We start from the raw sequence: 21,681 nt of genomic DNA, 5'->3' as shown, positions 1-21,681 counted from the left end.
ACATGAAGTTGTTGGTAATTCAAGAAAGGAATGAATCTCATTAGAACTGTTCATCTATTTCCAAAATTAAAGGCATAAAATTCCATCGAGTCCATGTTACATCTCCAAATTCAGGGAAAACAAAACATCATAATATAAGGGTACACATCTTAAATATGAATTTGACAATTTCACAGTACAACCGTCTTATTTCAATACAAATATTCACATATTTTATTTTAAGTATCATGTTGTGAAAATCCTGGACACCAAACATTTTGAGATGTAACAGAAATTCCTGGACAACGAATTCTGGATCATATATTAAAATGTGAATCTAAAGTGGTAACAAAGACGGTACAAAACGAACACCTAACACTACAGCCACACACCGAACTACACCAAAAATGGTGATTACAATTATAGCACTTCCTGGTCTGGTGATAAAACAGCCCCAACATCTGGTGTACATTTAAAAAAAAAGTTTAATGTTTATGCAGAACAGATATTATGACAGCACACTTTATCAATATTTTGAGAAAGTTTCATTAAGAGCGGGTCACACATGCAACTTGTTGTGTGAAAAAAGATACATGTAATTTTAGCAAAACTACCGGCTGCATTGAAGACATGTTTATTAATTGACTTAAATCATATCTTATTTTGTGGAGAAATAACTCAAATAAATGTTCAGTAAGTTTCTAGGATATTGAGGAAACATATAATACTTCTACTGTGTGTTCATAATATTTTCTTTAAATATGACCTATTGATCTAGCTTTGAACTCAACCTTGAAATCATTTGGACAAATGTTATTACTTCAAAAGTTTTAAAATTGGCCGAGATATCATTGAAACAAATGCTTTTACGAGCATTATAAAATCAATTTGGCCTCTAGAGTTCACCCTACAGCACCCACTTATCATTTATGATCTAGTCTGAGATATGATTGTGACAAATGTTCTTACCAAATGTCATGAAAAAAAATATGCAATAAATGTTATCTACAAGTATGTCAACAAACCTTTTCTTCAATTTTACCTAGTGATCTAGTTTTACATCCAACATGACCAGTTTTAAACTCCACTGACATCATTTGAACAAAATTTAATGTTATTACCAAGTTTCATGAAGATGGACTATACATGTGAGTAATGTGCTTCGTGTACTTATTTCTCCCAGGGGTTTTTCTGCCTATTTTGGGAAAAGGAGTCTAACCAAATTGGGAATTTTTTATTGACAAAATTGGTCATTTTGGGAATTTTTGCTTCGATGAAACGGCTCATTTGGGAAAAAATTGTGAATTAATCATGCTTAAATAATTCAGTGGTTTAACAAATAAATTTGTTTTTATTTGGTTATTTTGTCTTCTTTATGTAAACAGATGCAATATTGGGCATGTTCAACGTTAATTCAAGTACTGCAGTTTTGTTTTTCAGTAACAGTTACACTCTGTGATAAGAACTGAATAGTCAAAACCTTATAGCAAATATTTTTGACCAAAACAAACACTGGTTAGTCACACAAGTTATAAGACACTTCATTCTTAAAAAAAAAAAAAAAAAAAAAATATATTTTTTTTTTTTTTTTCGGAAATTGGGATTTTTTTTATAATTTTGGTTTGGGATCCGTTCCGTTTGCTTTGGGAGTGCCTCCGTTGTCCGGAGGCGCAGACAGTGCTGAAAAACCCCTGTCTCCGATACTGCTCGTATTCAATAGGGTTCAAGTCCTCATTGATATAAAGATACTGTGCAAATTTGGAAATAATTGGATGAAAACTGTGGAATTAATTACGTAAACAAGCGGGATTTCAAAATTTTCTCATATTCAAGGGGAAGTCATTCTAGAGTTATTGCTTCGATATTGCTCTTTTTAAACAAGGGCTGTTTGTAAAACATGCTCCATATGGGCTGTCAGTTGTAGTGGCAGCATTGTGTGAATACTTTTTTGTCACTGTGACCTTGACCTTTGACCTAGTGACCTGCAAATCAACAGGGGTCATATGCCAGTCATGATCAATGTACCTATTAATTTTCATGATCCTTATTATTCTTGAGTTATCATCTGCAAACCATTTTACTGTTTTGAGTCACTGTGACCCTGGCCTTTGACCTGAAAATTAATAGAGGACATCTGCCAGTCATGATCAATGCAACTATGAAGTGTCATGATCCTAGGCGTAAGAATTCTTGAGTTATCATCTGGAAACCATTTTACTATTTCGAGTCACTGTGACCTTGACCTTTGACCTAAAAATTAATAGGGGTCATTTGCCAGTCATGATCAATGTAACTATGAAGTTTCATGATCCTAGGCCTCAGCATTCTTGAGTTATCATACGGAAACCTTTTTACAATTTCGAGTCACTGTGACCTTGACCTTTGACCCAGTGACCTGAAAATCAATAGGGTTCAAATCATCATTAATATGAAGACACTGAACAAGTTTGAAAAGAATCAGATGAAAACTGTGGACTTTATCGGACAAACAAGAAAAAGTAACCATTTTACTAAATAGTCACTGAGACCTTGACCTTTGACCTAGTGACCTAAAAATCAATAGAGGTCATCTGCCAGTCATGATCAATGTACCTATGAAGTTTCTAGATCCTAGGCCTAAGCGTTCTTAAGTTATCATCCGGAAACCATCTGGTGAACGGACCGACAGAAAGACCGACGGACGGACCGACACGTGCAAAACAATAATCCCCCTCTTCTTCGAAGGGGGGCATAAAAATATTCTATAAAAAGTTTAATGAAGATCGGACAAACCAAACATTCCCAAAAGTATTTAAAGGTCACAGGATATTGGGTCCTGTTGACTTAAAAAAAAAATGTACGACCAGACTGGGATTCATAAGACCTATACATCACGTCATCAACTCAAATTTATTGACAAAATGATTATTGGAACAAGAGCTGTCACCATAGGATGACATATGCCCCCTATAAACGCTTTGATAGAAGTTATGAGCATTTTTCGAAACATAAACGCATATTTCGAAACCTAAACACGGACCCTAAGTTCAAGGTCAAGGTCACAGGGGTCAAAATGTTGTGGCGTATGGAAAGGCCTTGTCCATATACACATGCATACCAAATATGAAGATTACATCTGAAGGGACATTGAAGTAATGAGCATTTTTCAAAACCTAAACGCAAAGTGACGGACAGACAGACAGACAGACAGTGCGATCACTATATGCCCTCCTCCGGGGGCATAAAAATGAAATGAAAAATAAACACAGCACTGAACAATTAACACTAACAAATCACAACACAATCACAGTATTCTTAAGAAAAATATTTAAACCAAAATGAAGTTAAAGACAATGCAAGTGTTCAATTGAAAATTCAGTAATTGTATACTGGCATGCACATTTCTGTGAACACCAATGTTTTCAGATGCCTATAGTTAGGTGTCACGATGACTGAAGAATGTAAATAAATTATTTCTACACAAAAACATCGCCTTTATACTTGAAAGGACTCAATGAAGTACCTCAAATAATTTAACACATGTTGCTATCAATTACATCATTTTACAGACTAAGTTTTAAAAGCAATTCTAGGTATTTACAATATTTCAATGACATACATTTCCCGGTCTGGAAATTATATGCAAACTCAGCATTAAACTACAAATATCAACAAACCGACCACAAAGATATAAAAATCAATGAAAAAGCACTATTAAGCGCAAATTAATATCAATATCAACTGTAACAGGCTTTTTCCACTCCATTTTGAGAATACGCCACACTGGAATTTTGGGAATTTTGCGTTGTGAAAACCCTCATTTTGGGAAAAAATTATTCGCAAAATTGGCTCAATTGGGAAAAATTATCGCATGTAAATAGTGTTTCTTATATTTCAAAGAAGCCGTTAACTGGTAAATAATGACTATTTTGATAACTTATTATTAAAATTTTACAAAGTATTATGAACATGTGAGATAAGTGCAGGTTTTTTTTGTTTTTAAATCTGAATTTGGGGAAAAGGCCAGGCCTTTTTTGAGGTGAAAAAAATCGTGCGAAGCGCCGGATTTTGAGGAAAATAAGGAAAGTCTTAAATAATCATTAACATATTTTACAGTTTTTAAAACAAAGTCAAGGCAACATATAAGTTAATTATGCAACACTTTCTATTTTCTACACTGGATCAGGTTAACTTATATATTTTAAGGTAAAAAAACAAAAATTTTTTTTTTTTTTTTTTTGGAATTGGGAATTTTTTTTTCAATTGGGAAAAAAACAACCAGATTTGCATTGGGAATGGGGCCGAATTTCGGACCCGTGGCATAGGGTGGAAAAAGCCTGTGTAAATACCCGAATACAACGATCTGAGTTGCAGAACATGTTTTGGTTTAACAGTAAAACCTATTGACACATTTACTTGCATAGGAGAAAGTGTTCGGTGCGCATGTGCAGTAACATTTCATGACTGTTAACAAAAAAACGAGGTAATTTGTACTGCTCATACTTCATTCAAGCTCGCTTTTAGTTTTTTATGTTTTAATTCTATGAAATAAAGAAACTTTTGCTCTTTAATTATTTACTGGACATTTGGACCGACAACAAAGCATTTTCATTCGGACCTGTTTTCAAAACGTTGGTCAGGTACGACGGTTTGGCACATTTAAGAATGTATTTGAACAATGCTTTTGTTGTATAGAGTTGAAAAACAGTTGTTTTTTTCAATTTGACTATGTGACCTACATTTTTTTATCTCACAAAGCCCAGTTTCAAATTTGGCAGAAATATCATTGAGGCAATTTATGTTCTTACCAAATCCCATTAATATTGGGCAATACAATGATGTGACGCCTCTATAGTTTTCATTAGCTAATTGTTGGACAGACAACGAACAATCAACATAAAGAGATCAGGCTGAGAAAAGCTCACCATGAGCAGGTTATAATAAAGCTCAAGTGAGTTAAAAAATGCAGGCTCAAACATTCAGCCATTAAGTGTGACGTATATCCTTCATACATGTAAATTGGGTAAAGGAATACATGCAACAGACATTATACAGGCAGGTTGAATTAAGGTTTTTCTGAAACAAAGCTCGCATTGCCGCATGGGAGTCATTACATTATTTATGAGAAATTTACTGTTTATTAATTGTTGATTGTCACAGCTTTAGGTCCATCACGATTATTGCATTTACCATTTTTACTTGAAACAACAAAGAAAGAGTTTATAATTTAGTCATTTCAGTGAAAGACTTTACACTATGTTTTTTTGCTGAAATATGGCCAATATCTTGTAATCCATGTACTTGAACCATTGAAGAGTTATTTATTAACAAACACAAATTAACAAATTAAAGCTGAACAACAAATTGTTCACATGCACTGATTTGGAAATACTTATATAACTAATATTACAATAATCCAAACAAACTAAAATGGATGATGGTAATTGAATTATACAATGCAGTAATTTATACTGATATAAAATAAGCAATAATTTTAGCTACCTGTGAATAAGCTCAACACATTGAGAGCAGCACAGATGATTGTGGTCCGGGCAGAACATTGTTAACTTTTCACGCTTGTGTATGATGCATATTAAAAGAGAAGTCTCCATCTTCTTAGAAAGTGGCCACTTCCTTATTTTATCCTTTCCATAAGGTGATTCTTTATAAAACCACCAACCATGCTGTCTGTGGGAGTTTATACATGTTCTGCAGAAGTATTTAAGACATTTTTCACAGTAAAAATCTGCATCAATTTCTACAGACCGCTCTGTTTTGCAGATTGTACAACAATAATACATAACCACATCAGAATTTCTAGAAATTCCAGATGTCGCCATTTTGTTAATTCACTTTCAACAAACAAGATTTTACAATCTGAAATAACTTGAAATAGTTATGTCCAAGCATATGTTTTACACACACCCACACAATGTTATTAAACATAGACAAGTGATATGAAATTTCTAACTGAACAGCGCCCAAGTTAACCGTCAAATGGCGCTTGTATGATAGAGGTTAACAGTGTAACTATGCATACTGTCACATGACTATTGGGTAATGTGTGTTTTGATTACTTGAGTTTAAACTGTACCAAACAAGCTGTATAGATAAAACCTTTAAACCAAATTATTTAACACACCACATTTTTAATTGCTCTAATAAATGACATGTTATGAACATGGAATTATAATGATAATATTAAGCAGGTTCTTACATAAACCAATTTTATTACAATATCAGATCCTTTCCCTCATACAGTATTCACAAGAGGGTCATGATGGCCCTCAATCGCTCCACTGTTTTTTATGCGGAAAAAGCGTGCAATGTGCATGGGTTGAAATGTACTCACGCATGTGACTCTTTCTATTCCTCGTCCAACTGGGTTCTTAATATTGGAAAGGTGAGCACTTTTATTAATGGAAAATGTTACTATGGTGTTAACTAAACAGACTAAAAAGCCCGGGAATTGCCGCACAGGTCCTTTGCTTATCGCGTAGGTACATTTATCTCTCCAAAAGATATTGTCGTTTTTTCTATTTCACATATTTTTAGATGCTGAAGATCAAATCTACGCATGTTCTTCAAGATTAATGAAAGTTCCTTCATTCAATCATGAATCTTTTTCCATTAAATTCCAAAAAGTGTATGTAGGTTTCAAAGTTTCTGTTACTTATATACTTCAAGACACTGACATATGCAAAATATCTAATGATGTAGATCACCTGAACTTTACTTCATTCTTGAGGCATTAGTGAGTGTAGCAGGATTGTTAATGTGGCGAAGAAATTGTTAATTGTACAAATAAGATATTTGCCTGAGGAAACATAAAGTTACGAGTTTTTTTGGTTCAGGTTCATGAGGTGTCGAAAGGCAGTAGGAATGATAACTTTGTAGAGGTTGTTTGTTAAACAAAGTAAATGTTTATGAGACAAAAATTTGAATTATAATTCATCAAGATGTTGATATCATGGCAACACTACTTGTATATGGCGTGAGGTTTAAAGAGATATTATGACAAACAATTAGCTTTAGAGCTCCAGAAAAGGGTCGTATTTTCGTAATTACGAATTATTTTCATGTCCGTTACGTATTTATTTTAATATCTTGTCATACCATTCAGAATTACAAAATCAAGTTACGAATATTATTTTTACATTGGTTCGTATTGATTTTTATTGAGTTCTTTTCGCGTATTTAAGATCTTTTTGGTGCTTATATAGAATGGTTATCGGGGTTGTTTAACAAATCGCATGTTTTCCAATTAAAATGGCGTGTACAGTCTGTCAAAAACTATGGCGGCGCCCAGAGAGCGTTCAAAAAAATGCAAGGCGTGCAAAAACACGCTTAAAACATATTGTACGCAAAGTGAGCCGAAGTTGAATGTTAAGAAAGACATTATAGAAAAGATCTTATACGATGTTGAATGCTCAGTTGCCGACACAGTCGGAAAAGCTATATAAAAAACGCGACTCGACTAGTCCAAACTTCAAAAAAAAATATTGAACGAGTGGAAGGGAATTCCCGTGGCTAATCGTTGAAAAGATTGAAGGGAAGACACGTTTTAATTGTGAAATATGTAAAAATTAATCGAAGGCATGCAATCTAAGCACAGTTTGAGCATATGAAGGTATTTGAAAAATAAAATTGTATAATACTGAATAGACACTGTTGAACTCGTATAAATAAAGTTGCTAGTATTTTTATTTTTTTGCTTGAAAATAACCATTATTATCTATTTTAGGTCATTTAGAAAAGCTAAGAATTATTTTCCAAAACTTAGTAGTAACGTTAAGAATAAAATTTCAGAGTTAAGAATTCTTTTTGAAAATCTGGTAGTTACGTTAAGAATTTCACAAAACCTTATCTGGAGCTCTGAACTTGACCTAACTTTCCTTTACTTTTTCCATCTGACGTTCCAATAGACCATAACTCCTTCTGAAGAGTTTGTTTTCGTTTTGAAAACAGGACTTCCGGTTTCAAAAAGGAGAAATTGCTCATTATGAGCAATTTCTCCTTTTATCACAATAATTTTTATCCCACCCAGCCACTTTATAAATAGTCCTTTACAATTTTATTTCTCGTCTGCAATCTCTTTCAATTTGGGGCAGTCCAAAATGTGTTGTTTGGTAAAGGGTTAACATTTATGGATAGTTAACATGTTGGTCTACCTTTCACGCTCGACATGTATGCATTTATCTCTTATAATTAAAAAGTTATTCCAAGTGTATTTCGATAAACTTTTAGTTTGAGACGAAAAAAGTTTATTCATCCCATATCGAATAAATAGCAAAAACGCATAAACATGCAAAGTTCAACTTCCTGTGGCCATGTTTTTTGACGAATCAAATTTTCTTGAACAACTTTTAAATGGTAGCCTTAAGATGACTTTTGTGAACTTAGCCCTTTTTGATGTCTAAAATGTTGAACCACATATGTAATTTATCCATAGGAGTGGAAGGGTTGCTGTTCATCAAATGACCTAGGTGCTTAAACCTGAACAGAGTTACTTTTAGTTTTTCGTTCACATAATTTAGCTGTTAATTAATATAATGAAATACAATTTTTTTAAATTAAATATAAACAACAAAAGCTATACAGTGATGGGTACTAAAGCCTTTGAAAATAACTTGTCCATTTGTGCTGAAAAATGCTTCAAAATTGATAATACAAGTGTTTTCAGTATTATATTCACTAAAGTTGAACTTACATAGCTGGATGGAAGATGAACAAGATGTTGAGATCTTCAAAAAAAAATTCAATTTGGAATGTTAAGGTCTTGTAACTTGGGAAAAACATACTTTGTTTGCAAGTATCTTTAGTTTCTTTCTGAGACATTGCAGGATCTAGTTCAGCGGACATTCAGACTGACGGACATGAAGAAGGACATACATACATAAAGATAGGTAGGGTAAACCTATAGTCCCCGTTTGTAAAACTAGTAGCGAAATAAACATATATATGAAACTGTTAAAAGTTCTAAACATCGAGGGCATAACTTCAGTTGTAGTTTTTTTCAATTTCACGAAGATTGGTTGAAATATTGCCCTTAGATAGCAAAATAATGCAAGGTCTAAGCAAAAGAACAAAATTGTTAAGGTTTTATTAACTGGTTCTCAATCATAACACAAATACAGGGTATTTTTTTGCTTTGGTAAATTATATATTTTATATCATCAGCGATGATGATGTTTTAGAGATAACAAAAGATGTGTTAGTCAGAAACACAATGCCCCCTACGGCGCCACTTTATGGCAATATATTTGATTTTTGGCCTTGAAGATGACCTTGACCTTGACTTTCACCAATCCAAATGTGCAGCTCTATAAGATACACATACATACCAAATATCAAGTTGCTATCTTCAATATTGCAAAAGTTGTGGGCAATGTTAAAGTTTTCGGACAGACTGACAGACTGATAGACAGACATACGGACTGACGGGCAATTAACTTCTATATGCCAACCTACCATGGGCATAAAAAGTTAGTACAAATAACATCAACATCTCTGTTTTTAGACTCGTTGAAAGTATAGCAAGTATGATGAAAAAATGCTTTATTTGAACCATTAAAGATAAATTAAAATTATATGCAATCATCAACACATGAATATGCCGTCAGACTATCGAATTCTTATTAGGAAAGGAATACAATATCCTGATACAAATTTAATTTACAAAACAATTAAATATTACTATCATATATTCATTCTAAAATACACAGTTTGATAATTGATTAATTGATCTAAAAGAATAACAAGGGCTGTTTGTAAAACACGCATGCCCCCCAAATGGACTGTCAGTTGTAGTGGCAGCCATTGTGTGAATACGTTAAAAACAATTAAATGCTTCAGGTCAGTGACCTTGACCTTTGACCTAGTCACCTAAAAATCAAAAGGGGTCATCTGCCAGTCATGATCAATGTACCTATGAAGTTTCATGATCCTAAGCCTAAGCATTCTTGAATTATCATCCGGAAACCATTTTACTGTTTCGAGTCACTGTGACGTTGACCTTCGACCTAGTCACCTGAAAATCCAAAGGGGTCATATGCCAGTGATGATCAATGTACCTATGAAGTTTCATGATCCTAGGCCTAAGCTTTCTTGAGTAATCATCCGGAAACCATTTGGTGGACGGACGGACCGACCGACCAACATGTGCAAAACAATATTACCCCTGTTCTTCGAAGGGGGCATAAATAGCAGGGAAATATTGAACTCATTAATTAATTAGCCATACAGACGGCTATGTTGATTAACATTTCGGTGTGTTGTAACCCTAAGATCTCACTTTGGTGTAAACCAGATTTTGACCAAAACTTAGGTATACACACTGCCGCGCGTTTGATATGTACGGTTACTATATACACACTGCCGCGAGTTTGATATGTTTGATTACTATATACACACTTCCGTGCGTTTGATATGTTAGATTACTATATACACACTGCAGTGTGTTTGATATGTTAGATTACTATATACACACTGCAGTGCGTTTGATATGTTAGATTACTATATACACACTGCCGTACGTTTGATATGTTAGATTACTATATACACACTGCCGTACGTTTGATATGTTAGATTACTATATACACACTGCTGTACGTTTGATATGTTAGATTATTATATACACACTGCCGTGCGTTTGATATGTAGTGTTTTATACAGGAAGGAAAAGGGCGTGGTGCAAAATTTCAAAAAAGGGCACTTTAGCGCGCGACATCCATAAAAAGGGCACAAATATATCTGTATAGTGACTTAATAACAAGCTTTGTTACACACAAACATTGTATGTATAGTTTTGAGATTTATTGTTGAATAATTATACCAACAAAATCCAGAATGTATATTTTATTATGTGTTTTATATTTTCATGTAGTAACAACAAACAAGATTAAACACCATAGGATATATATCTTATACAAACTATAGCTTTTCAAAGAAGTCTTAGAATACTGTTAAATGAGTTACCCTCTTAAACAATCATTTATATTTAAAACGTTACACACATTGCACAAACAAGTCCTTTATATGCAATTTAAATGGAGATTCACAAACACTAACACGTTGTTGAATAGTCAGAAAGTTCTGCGTAATGACATTGTTTTCATGACCACGTGTTGTATTGTGTACATTTTATTTCGCTAAAAGTGTAACTAGGAACGGCGCCGTACTGTCTTTTGTTCATTGTCAATTAATTCAATACACGTTAATTGGTCTCCGATATAAACTTGTTTTGCTTACAAAGCAATTTGCATCAATTTCTAATTTACGTTTCGTCGAAAGTGGAATGCCAAAATCGGAAAGCGTACGTTGCGACATTCTAAACACGAATGATAAGTGGTACAAGTTCAATATTTTTGTAAAATTCATATCTGTGTTTGCCAATTAACATATTTTGACAAGTTACAAACGGGTCATAATGTTCTTAATTGAACCAATGGTGCAGGCCTACTACTGTTACAACAATTAACAACTTTTTGCCAAACAGGGTCCAAGACGGGGTATCAACTTCTTTGCCGACATTCACACGTTATTGTAATCAAAACATCGTGACAATAAACAAGCACGTGCTCCAATTAAGCGCGGTCTGCCTAACCGTGAACAGCAAACGTGTTAAGATTGTCGTCTGCTACAATTCATCAACACACATCTACTGTGAGCCTGCGCCAATCGTATTGGATAGGAGGCGGAGCGTTATTTTAATCGACAGCTTTAATATGAGCCTGCGCCAATTGTATTGGATAGGAGGCGGAGCGTTATTTTAATCGACAGCTTTAATATGTCACGGGTTGCTATTTTCGGCGTATGGCCAATTTTCAGGAAGTACAGTGGACGTCATGGGGTTTTGTAATCGGCGTATGGAAACAATTATCGGGCGTAATATACAGCCGTACGCCGCTTAGTGCAAGCCCTGTAAATTAATTTTTATGAACTTAAAACTGTTTTGCATTAAATTGAAATCAAATCAATATTTTACAGATACAACTGGTGTGTTTTTTTTAATTTAATTACGCGTAAAAATTAATGTTTTGATATAACTGAATTATGCATGAAATGCACAATTTCCACGTGAATAACATCGAGGTTTTCATCAAGTCTCCTAAGTAACTGTGCACGATTGTATCCGGACCGATTAGTGTTACAAAGCCACTGAAATTATCGATTGATATTGACACATGGTTATTCACGGATGACGTATTCACAACCGCGCGAATCTTCGCTGATATTAGTTGGCTTAGAAGCTTGGTTAAGAGGCAATTAAGATGTTATCAATAAGGTCGCGCACGGCGGAAAACAGGGCGGCGGCCTTTGAAAAGGGCAGCGTGGCGCTGATTTGCTTTGAAAGGGGCAGCGAGGCGCTTCAAAAAAGCGGCGTGGCGCCGCGCCACGCTAAAACGGCCTGGATAAAACACTAATATGTTAGATTACTATATACACACTGCCGTACGTTTGATATGTTAGATTACTATATACACACTGCCGTACGTTTGATATGTTAGATTACTATATACACACTGCCGTACGTTTGATATGTTAGATTATTATATACACACTGCCGTGCATTTGATATGTTAGATTACTATATACACACTGCCGTGCGTTTGATATGTTAGATTACTATATACACACTGCCGTACGTTTGATATGTTAGATTACTATATACACACTGCCGTACGTTTGATATGTTAGATTATTATATACACACTGCCGTGCGTTTGATATGTTAGATTACTATATACACACTGCCGCGAGTTTGATATGTTTGATTACTATATACACACTTCCGTGCGTTTGATATGTTAGATTACTATATACACACTGCAGTGTGTTTGATATGTTAGATTACTATATACACACTGCTGTACGTTTGATATGTTAGATTACTATATACACACTGCCGTGCGTTTGATATGTTAGATTACTATATACACACTGCCGTACGTTTGATATGTTAGATTACTATATACACACTGCTGTACATTTGATATGTTAGATTACTATATACACACTGCTGCGCGTTTGATAAATTAGGTTACTATATACACACTCCCATGCGTTTGATATATTAGGTTACAATATACACACTGCAGTGCATTTGATATGTTAGGTTACTATATAAACACTGCCGCGTGTTTGATATGTTAGGTTACTATAAACACACTGCCGTATGTTTGATATGTTAGGTTACTATAAACACGCTGCCGTATGTTTGATATGTTAGGTTACTATATACACACTGCAGTGCGTTTGATATGTTAGGTTACTATATACACACTGCCGTACATTTGATATGTTAGGTTAGACACTCCGATACCGATTTTTTCGATTCGATTCATCTTCAACCATAGTTTTATCATATATTCACTCTTCTGCCTCAAAATAAACATTTCTGTTCAAAAGTGTCGCATACCTAGATATCTTGGGCATTTGTCAAATTGTGTGTTTGTTTGATATAGTTTGGTTGGTTCAACAGTGTTTTAAAAACTGTTGAAAGTGTTTAAAATTAACATTTGTAAGAAATATTATGCAAAAAACTGCCAATTGTCTTTCAAACATTGTCAATATTTCAATAAAACATATAAAAAAGAATAGCAAAATAGGACTCAATTTTAATATAAAAAATTTATGACTAGAAGATTGTGTTGAATACACAATAATATAAAATTAAATAAATAATCATAAATACATCTTGAATCAGTGGAGTGATAGTACTATCACTATTATACTTATATCCAAAACCGCTACAAGCATGTCTACCATTGTGCCGTGACAGCATCACCTGTTACCTGTAGGACAAAGCACATTCTCTAATAAACTTAACAAATTCCCAACAGAAACTTAACTACTTTTCTGGCTGGCGACTTAAGTAGTTGCACTTGTGCTACCTCTTAGTCTTGCTAAATCAATGTTATGTTTGCATCTGTGAAGCACAGTTTACACTTTGCTTTATCGGGAGCGCTACCATCCCGAAACCCAAAATACTGCAACACTTTTTATTTAAGCTTCTTATGCGCATCTGATAATTTCAATTTGTCGGCCACAACTTGTTTAGCCATTTTGACGCTTTTTCCGAAAGTAGACCGTAACGCACTTATTGATTGGTTGACTATAGTAATAAGCAGCCAATCGCGCGCTTCGTAATTACAGGTCTTGTACAGGTAATTACAAGATAAAACCTACACCTTTCCGTATCAAATAGTCAGAATACAGCAAGCTTTACGTATCTATGTTTATATATGTCTATATGCTAAAGAATCGAATCCAATTTGGTAGGTTTGGTATCGTAATCGAATCGACGCATTTCAAACCGATTTTCGATTCATTGGATCGAATTGTTGCAGCTCTACTATATACACACTGCCGTGTGTTTGATATGTTAGGTTAGTATATACTCACTGCCATGCGTTTGATATGTTAGGTTACTATATACACACTGTCGTACGTTTGGTATGTTAGGTTACTATATACACACTGCTATGCGTTTGATAAGCTTTTGTTTTGATATGTAGTTATAGTGATTATAGAAGTGGTTTGAAGTGGTACCCAATCTTATCATCATACAGTTTAAATGACTTGGTCGTAACGCGTGCAGAAAAATGAAAGCCACTGTTGTAACAGCAATGTATAGAGCTTTTCACAAGCGGAATCAACAAAAAGTACCTCTCCAAATAGGGCTCAATGCCCCTCCATCCAAAGATTAGTTTATGAGGTCAACATGAAGTTACAGTTCTTTTGAGACGAGAAACAAAGTAGTCTATAATGTGATAAAACTGAAACACTATTTTGTTCTGAACAGCAAGGATTAAACTCTGTGCCTTATTAAACCCCTGTTATGTGGCTGGCTATTAATTATTTTATTCTGGGGGGAGCCCTTCAGATTCCCATACATTGATGTTTGATAGTGACTGGGTTTGTTAACATAACAATGTTGGTTCGTGTTCTGAAAATTCTGGAAAAGATATGTAGTTTAGTCTTATTCATAATTTATTTAACTTCATTTTTATCAGGAAACATAAACATAATCTTAACCCTTGCATTTGTAAAGGGAGATGTATTTAATGTTTTTGCTATTTATTTCAATACTATGCTTTAGTGACCTTCATATGCAGAGAAGCATATTGCTTTTAATAATTTTGAACACTCATTGACCTCTCATAAAAAAAAAACTTGACATTTATTGATGGACATTGTTCTTTGGTTTTACACTCTGCATTAGTCTTACTTCTGTCATTTTTAAATCCATCCAAGCTTCAATAACAAGGTTATAATCCAGACAATACCTTGACTTCAACCTTTCGAAGGGCGTTGGTTTATGGTGCAAGTCGCTCTGTCTAACAACACTGCCCGTATGAAAAAAAGGGGCGGATTCCGGGCGTAATCGGGACGGAATAGGCACGTAATGTTGGAATTCCGCCCGTACAACTGGCGGAATGAGTTTTACGCCCGGAACTGAAATTATTTCTGGGCGTAATTCAACTGTTTTTTACGGGCGTAAAACAAATCCGGGCGTATTTTTATACTTTTAATTTTTGCAGAGGAGATTTGTGGACGGAATTTTGGACTTTGTTGTTTTCGTGGGGCGGATTTTCATACTTATAAAATGTTTGTGCAGCCACCAGACGGAATTTTGAACTTAGTCGTTTTTACAGAGCGTAATATTGGACTTAGCAAATTTCTGTCAATAATCATAACTAAGAAAATTTAATTTTAAACATTAAAGAACAGAACAAAATATTACCGGTAACGGATAACTTAATAAATGTTTTAATCAATAAATATTTTATTTTATTTATACATTCATTCATTTGTACATTAAATAAATATTCATTATTAATACAACTTACGGTATTTTGTTTCAGTCTAAATTTTATCATTGATCACAAACCTTTAATAACATGTATGCAAGCAAATAAACAAAATAAATATTAGGATAAATACACATCAAATAATTTTGCACTTCAAGCCAACACATAATGCAAGATTAAGTTTGCTCTTTATTTATGGACTGTACAGTTCTAATGGTATAAAAGAAGCGCACTTGTGATTAAACACAAGATTCATTAACAAGTTTTCACACTTATACTTGCAATTGAAAGAATATTGATTTGAGTTAAAAGTCAAAATAAGAATGAAGAAAGTCAACATGATATTAGCTGCCTTATTGGTTTGAAAAACAAATCTTAATCTGATTCTAAACAGTTTGGAACTCTGCATACATAGGAAATGCTGGGATTACCTTTGAATACAACATGAATGCAACTTTCTACAATGCAATCTAAAGGAATTGCTTTAAGTTTATTGAGTTCTTTCACAGAAAGAATGTTACTGCTTTCATCATTATTCTTACATTCCATTTCATTTACGACAGCTATGACACATTCTTTCACATTTTCCCCCACAATTAAAAAAAAGAGTACTTTAGCAAACAAAACAGAGTCATTTTCCTTGTATGAAATCGTGGAATTATCGCGTTTAATCATTCTGGAGTAACTTGTGCCATAAATTAAAAAGTCGTGGAATTCTAACCTTTTAAAATATTTGTACTGACTTAATGCTGGGTCATATCCTAAACATTTACAGACAACGTCATGCTCCGAGTCTGATAAAACTTTCAATTTTATGGCTCCTAAAACATAAATGTGTTTGTCAAGCTTAAGACCTCTAATTAATATATTTGGGTTTTCAATGGAATTACACAGTTCATCAATTTCTGAACCTTGAATTACAGTAGACTGCTTTAATTCTGGCAATCTTTGAAGGAATGATACTCCAGTTATAATTTGACAGTCAATGTTTTGGGTTCCTCTTATCAATTTCAATAAAACACCATTTTTGTCTTCAAATGAAAAGCAACTATGAGTAAATAATGGGCCTAAAAAGCGGACACTGTCACCTAAATGAACCAGTTGGTGCACATTCAAGGTCATAAAGCACTTGTCATATAACTCTGCAAACAACTTAACAAATTCCAATAACATCATTTCTGCTCTAGTAACATCAATGTCTGTAGAACCTGACATCAGAAGAACATAAATTGCATTTACAAATAAAAGGTAGTGAGAAAATATGTCCTTGTCCAAGATCCCATTCAGAATAGGTAAACCATAATAAAGCAAAAAAGATCTATATTCAGAAGCTTTCCAATATTTTAAATCATGTTCAATTGATCTTGGCAATCTTGAAACATTCGAATTTGGCTTAATATTTAATAAGCGTTCATCAGCAAGACCTACTTTATTGTTAAAACTGAATTTTTTGCTTTTGTGAGCAACGCCAAACCATAAATTGAGTAACAATTTCTGAACTCCCAGTAAAACCCCATGCATGTAATCAATTGCAATTCCATTAACAATATCAAACTTAGGGAAAAGGGTTAACCAGGAGGGTCCTTTGACACCATTTGTTGTTGACATTTTTACTCCAGCTTCATGTGAATTCAAGGCTGTCTGTGCATCACGTAAAACAGAGTTATGGGTACGTATTGGTCCTTTCGGTTGTTCACAGTCAAAAGGAAATACATGTGTGTGACCTTTTCCAACTTTTGCAGTTTCACCCTTCTGTAAACATTTCCAACAGGAAAATGCACCATTAAATTGAATGCTGTTACACAAAAGGCTGCGTGCAGGTAAGTCAGCAGTACCACAAAGAAGATATCCTCTCAGTAAAATTTCTGAACCTGTATCAGGTGTATACACATTAATACCATGTTCAAGTTCTTTGAAGGTATCGAGAAAAGGTTTAAGGTATGTTCCCATTGGAGGTTTTTGTTTTCCGAACCATAAGCCAGCTAATATCATGTTGTCTTTCTTCATTCTTATTCTGTAGGGTAATTCATTAATAACCATAAATAATGGCCATACAGACACATTGCTACTCTTAAAAACAGCAGCACCATCAGTATTAAATGTAAAACTAATATTGTCAGGATTACTCAAAGGACCATTGAATTCAAAATAACTTTTATATAGTTTTCCATCATAAATGTCATGGTATGTATTTGATTTTCGCACAGAAAAGCGTCCTTGCAGGTTTGAATAAAAGTCTTTCTGAGAAAAAAGATTCTTAATTTGAGATTTAACTGGCATTTCTAGAAAATAATCCAATTTTTGTGATAATGGCTTTTTGCATTTCGAGTAAGGGCACACTTTAGCAGTTTTGTCCTGAACATATCCGAGACAATACCCACAGAAGAAGTGTTTTACTAGTGGATTCTTCAGGTTTTTGAAATATGCCTTGAATGATTGAAGACTTGTGCAAAGTTTATGACCTGATGGCAGAGTTAAAGCCATTATGTTCAAAAGCTGTTGGATCCCGTCACCTACTAAACTATGTTTTGTCACGAAAAGAGCAAGAAGAAGCATCACAGCTCCAACAGTAATTGTGGAACCATCATATAACGGCTTCTTTTCATCAGGATCCTCATTTTCAATCATATCATTGTTCTCTTGAAAAATGTCATCCACATAACTTTCTTCACTGAGTACACTGAACAAATCACTCTCATATAAAAAGTTTTGTTCTGCCATATCTTCATGATGTGAAGCATCCTGAAGTTCTTCAACTAGTGGTTGAATTTCTGGTTCAAAGTTGTCGTAATTGACCTGAAAATTTACAATTATTTTATGATCTGACTGACAAAGAACTGAATACAAGTGTATACACACTAAACATTATTTATGATTAAGTAAATATTGTTAATAAAGAAGCCTCTTAAACATAAAAGTGAACTAACATAACGTTTACAGTTTCTGTAACTCTGTTAGTGTTATATTCGATTGAGCAGAATCTAATTAAAGACGCCGGTCTAATGGTTTGACTCAAGAATTCATTCTCAAAATCTTGATTACCATGACTGTTCTTTAACAGTTGATTTTGTGTTTTCTTTTGTTGAGAATATTAAACAAGTAAAGAAGATGTATCATTGTATAGGATAACCAGTACAATAAATATGACATTGCACTAAAAAATGTGATTTAATTTTTTTCTATTATTGATGAAATATTTTTTAATGAATTTGGATAAATTATTAAGGTAAATTGTGTGCACTGGGAAAGTTAGTGCATGGTATTTTTTATGATGATATAATGAGGTTATATTAAATACATTGTTATTGTACGTATACAATTGAACTTAATTGACAAAATGGCTGTCCAAATGAAAATGTAAAGAGATGTTAAATAACAACTATTTGTAGCTATATGTCTCCCAAAATTTAGAATTACCAATTATGTGAAGGTGGAATAAATAAAATTGAAAACATTACTTGTCACTGTCATTTGCAAAACTCGATCTTAACTACTTTCTTTCTCGTTTTTGTTTACAAGCGCGAATTTATGTTACAACGGCACGGTCGAATTGATTGACCGAAAACAATTTGATGTAATCGATTAACTTTCGTTTTCCATATTAATTCTATGTAAATTATTGGGTTCTGATTCATATAAAATTCGAATAAAAATAGGTATTGTTACTAAAATCTTTTTTCTTAAAATAGTAAAAACAATAACTACATTAATAATTGTTTAAATAATTATATGGCGGTCTGCAGTAGACAGTGAAAGAACCAGCTGGTTTATAATGCGGACAGTCTGTTAGTAATATATCCATATGTTTCAATTATCTAAAATATTTATACTGTAATTCAAACATATGGGCAAGTGACTTTCATAATTAACCGCTCTGATGTTATATACGTTATTGAACGTGATAAAGAGTGATGTTAAAACTCACGCATAGATCATCTGTCGGTACGTGATTGACATCATGTTCGTCCTGCAGTGCACTCCACGGTGACATACTAGTCGTCGGAAGCGTAATGCAATCCTCCTCATTATAAGCGCCGATTCCAATTAAGTCATTATCACTAACAACCTCACGGGGTAAGTCATTATCACTAACAACGTCACGGGGTGCCACATCGTCAACATTTACAAACATTTTCGACACTTTTGATGACGTATCGGCATGGTCATGTTCGAGCGTTCTTTTCCCATATGGTCCTCTTCGTGTAGTATTTTCCATTATAAATAAGGAAATTTCAAGGAACGGATAATTTACTGTAAGAAATGACAAGCTACTTATGTTTAAAGTTCAACTAAATAGATGTGCTCTGCTCAACAGTAAGTGTGCAATACTTTCCACTGCCGGAAATAAACAACCTGATAAGCCTCGGCGGGGCACTTTGTGGGGAAAACTGGCTAATTAAGCAGGTAGAGATAATAGCGTGTCCCTGCTGGAACCTAATCGCACTTCATTTCCCAGAAATCAAAGCTGGTCAATTTATGTACCGCCCAATCAACGGACAAAGCGCATTTTCAAAACAGTATTGTATAATCGGGACATTGGACTGTGCGAAGAAAATGGCTTACGCGTGTGTTTATTTTCCTGAAGACGTTACGTTATCTGTTGTGAACGAAAAAGACCCGGACTTGACAATAATCACGACGTTTGAATTACGAGAAAAAGTTGAAATGCTGTGGAAATCTGTGGGAAAATCCAAAAAAGCGTTTGAGGGTGTGATCGTTAAAGTTGCAGGTATTATTCTTTCTTATATATATATGATGTTATGTTTTAACACTCTTGGTTCGAATGGAAATTCCTGGAACTATTCTCACACATGCCTCGTGTGCATTAATTAATGACTATTCAGTTCAAACAATAGATTTAATGAATTTAATCGATTAGTAAATCGAGCGCTGTCGAGCGTGCAATCAAGTAAGCCAATAACAAAAATGGTTGCTCGGCAATTGCTTTCACTTTATGTGCATTTTGTAAACACGTTTTGATCGCTGTTTAACTTAAAAAACACACGGAGAATTGGAAAAATAGTAGTGGATCTATTTTGACTCTGTTCCGGTAACAGTTTTTTGGCAAATTAACATACTTTTAAAGTTTTATGAATATAACAGATGACAGATGTAATTTTCGGAAATTCGAATTGCTTCTGAAAAGCATTTATTCAGACTGAATTGCTTTTATTAGGCAGTGTAAACGTACTTTACTCTTAACCTTGTATTGTGTGTATAAAAGTATTGCAAATATATAAATTACAAATGATGCAATTATTCAAGATGATCACATGATTATGACATTTAAAATAAATTGCATATTTTCTTAACAAATATTTGCAGTAGCAATTTATGTAACTCTAAACACGAACATACACACAGGTGGAAGTAACGTACCATGGATGGTATAATTATGGGCCCAGGAGCCCAATATATTCAAATTAATATAAAAAAAAACATGTTTAATTAGAGAAAAATAGACAAAGAGCCATGAAAAAAAAATCCCCACCCTCTGATATTAGAATATATACTCAAATATCAGAGGGTGGGGATTTTTTTCCCATGGCTCTTTTGTCAATTTTTCTCTCATTAAACGTGATTTTATATATTTATTTGAATATATTGGGCTCCTGTGCCAATAATTATACAATCCAGGGTATGTTACGTCCACCTGTGAAACATATACAGTGATGAACAGATTATAGCCCACCACAAAATAGATGAGAAGTATAGAAATGCCAATTGTCTGTTACTTATTTTTTTCACATATTTGAGTCCGCTCCATAATTTCTTTACGCCTCAAAGATTTTGACGTTTTAAACAATCTTTGAGCTAAAGTAAGTCAAACATTTTTATATTTTATAGGGGATGAAGAGTCTCTGTCCATGTTTGCTAGTAAGGCTCATAAAAGTCTTCTCGTAGATTT

At 33.9% G+C, this 21,681-nt stretch overlaps 1 protein-coding gene across 1 annotated transcript in view; it reads right to left on the bottom strand.

The window, feature by feature from the left end:
- LOC127876698 (uncharacterized) overlaps positions 1–21,681 on the bottom strand; it is a 238,369-nt gene that overhangs the window by 63,901 nt on the left and 152,787 nt on the right. The gene's annotated exons all lie outside the window — the stretch shown is intronic.

Source organism: Dreissena polymorpha, chromosome 1 (genome assembly GCF_020536995.1).
Source record: "Dreissena polymorpha isolate Duluth1 chromosome 1, UMN_Dpol_1.0, whole genome shotgun sequence".
Classification (NCBI taxonomy): Eukaryota; Metazoa; Mollusca; class Bivalvia; order Myida; family Dreissenidae; genus Dreissena; species Dreissena polymorpha.
This window is presented reverse-complemented; position numbering and strand designations above follow the sequence as displayed.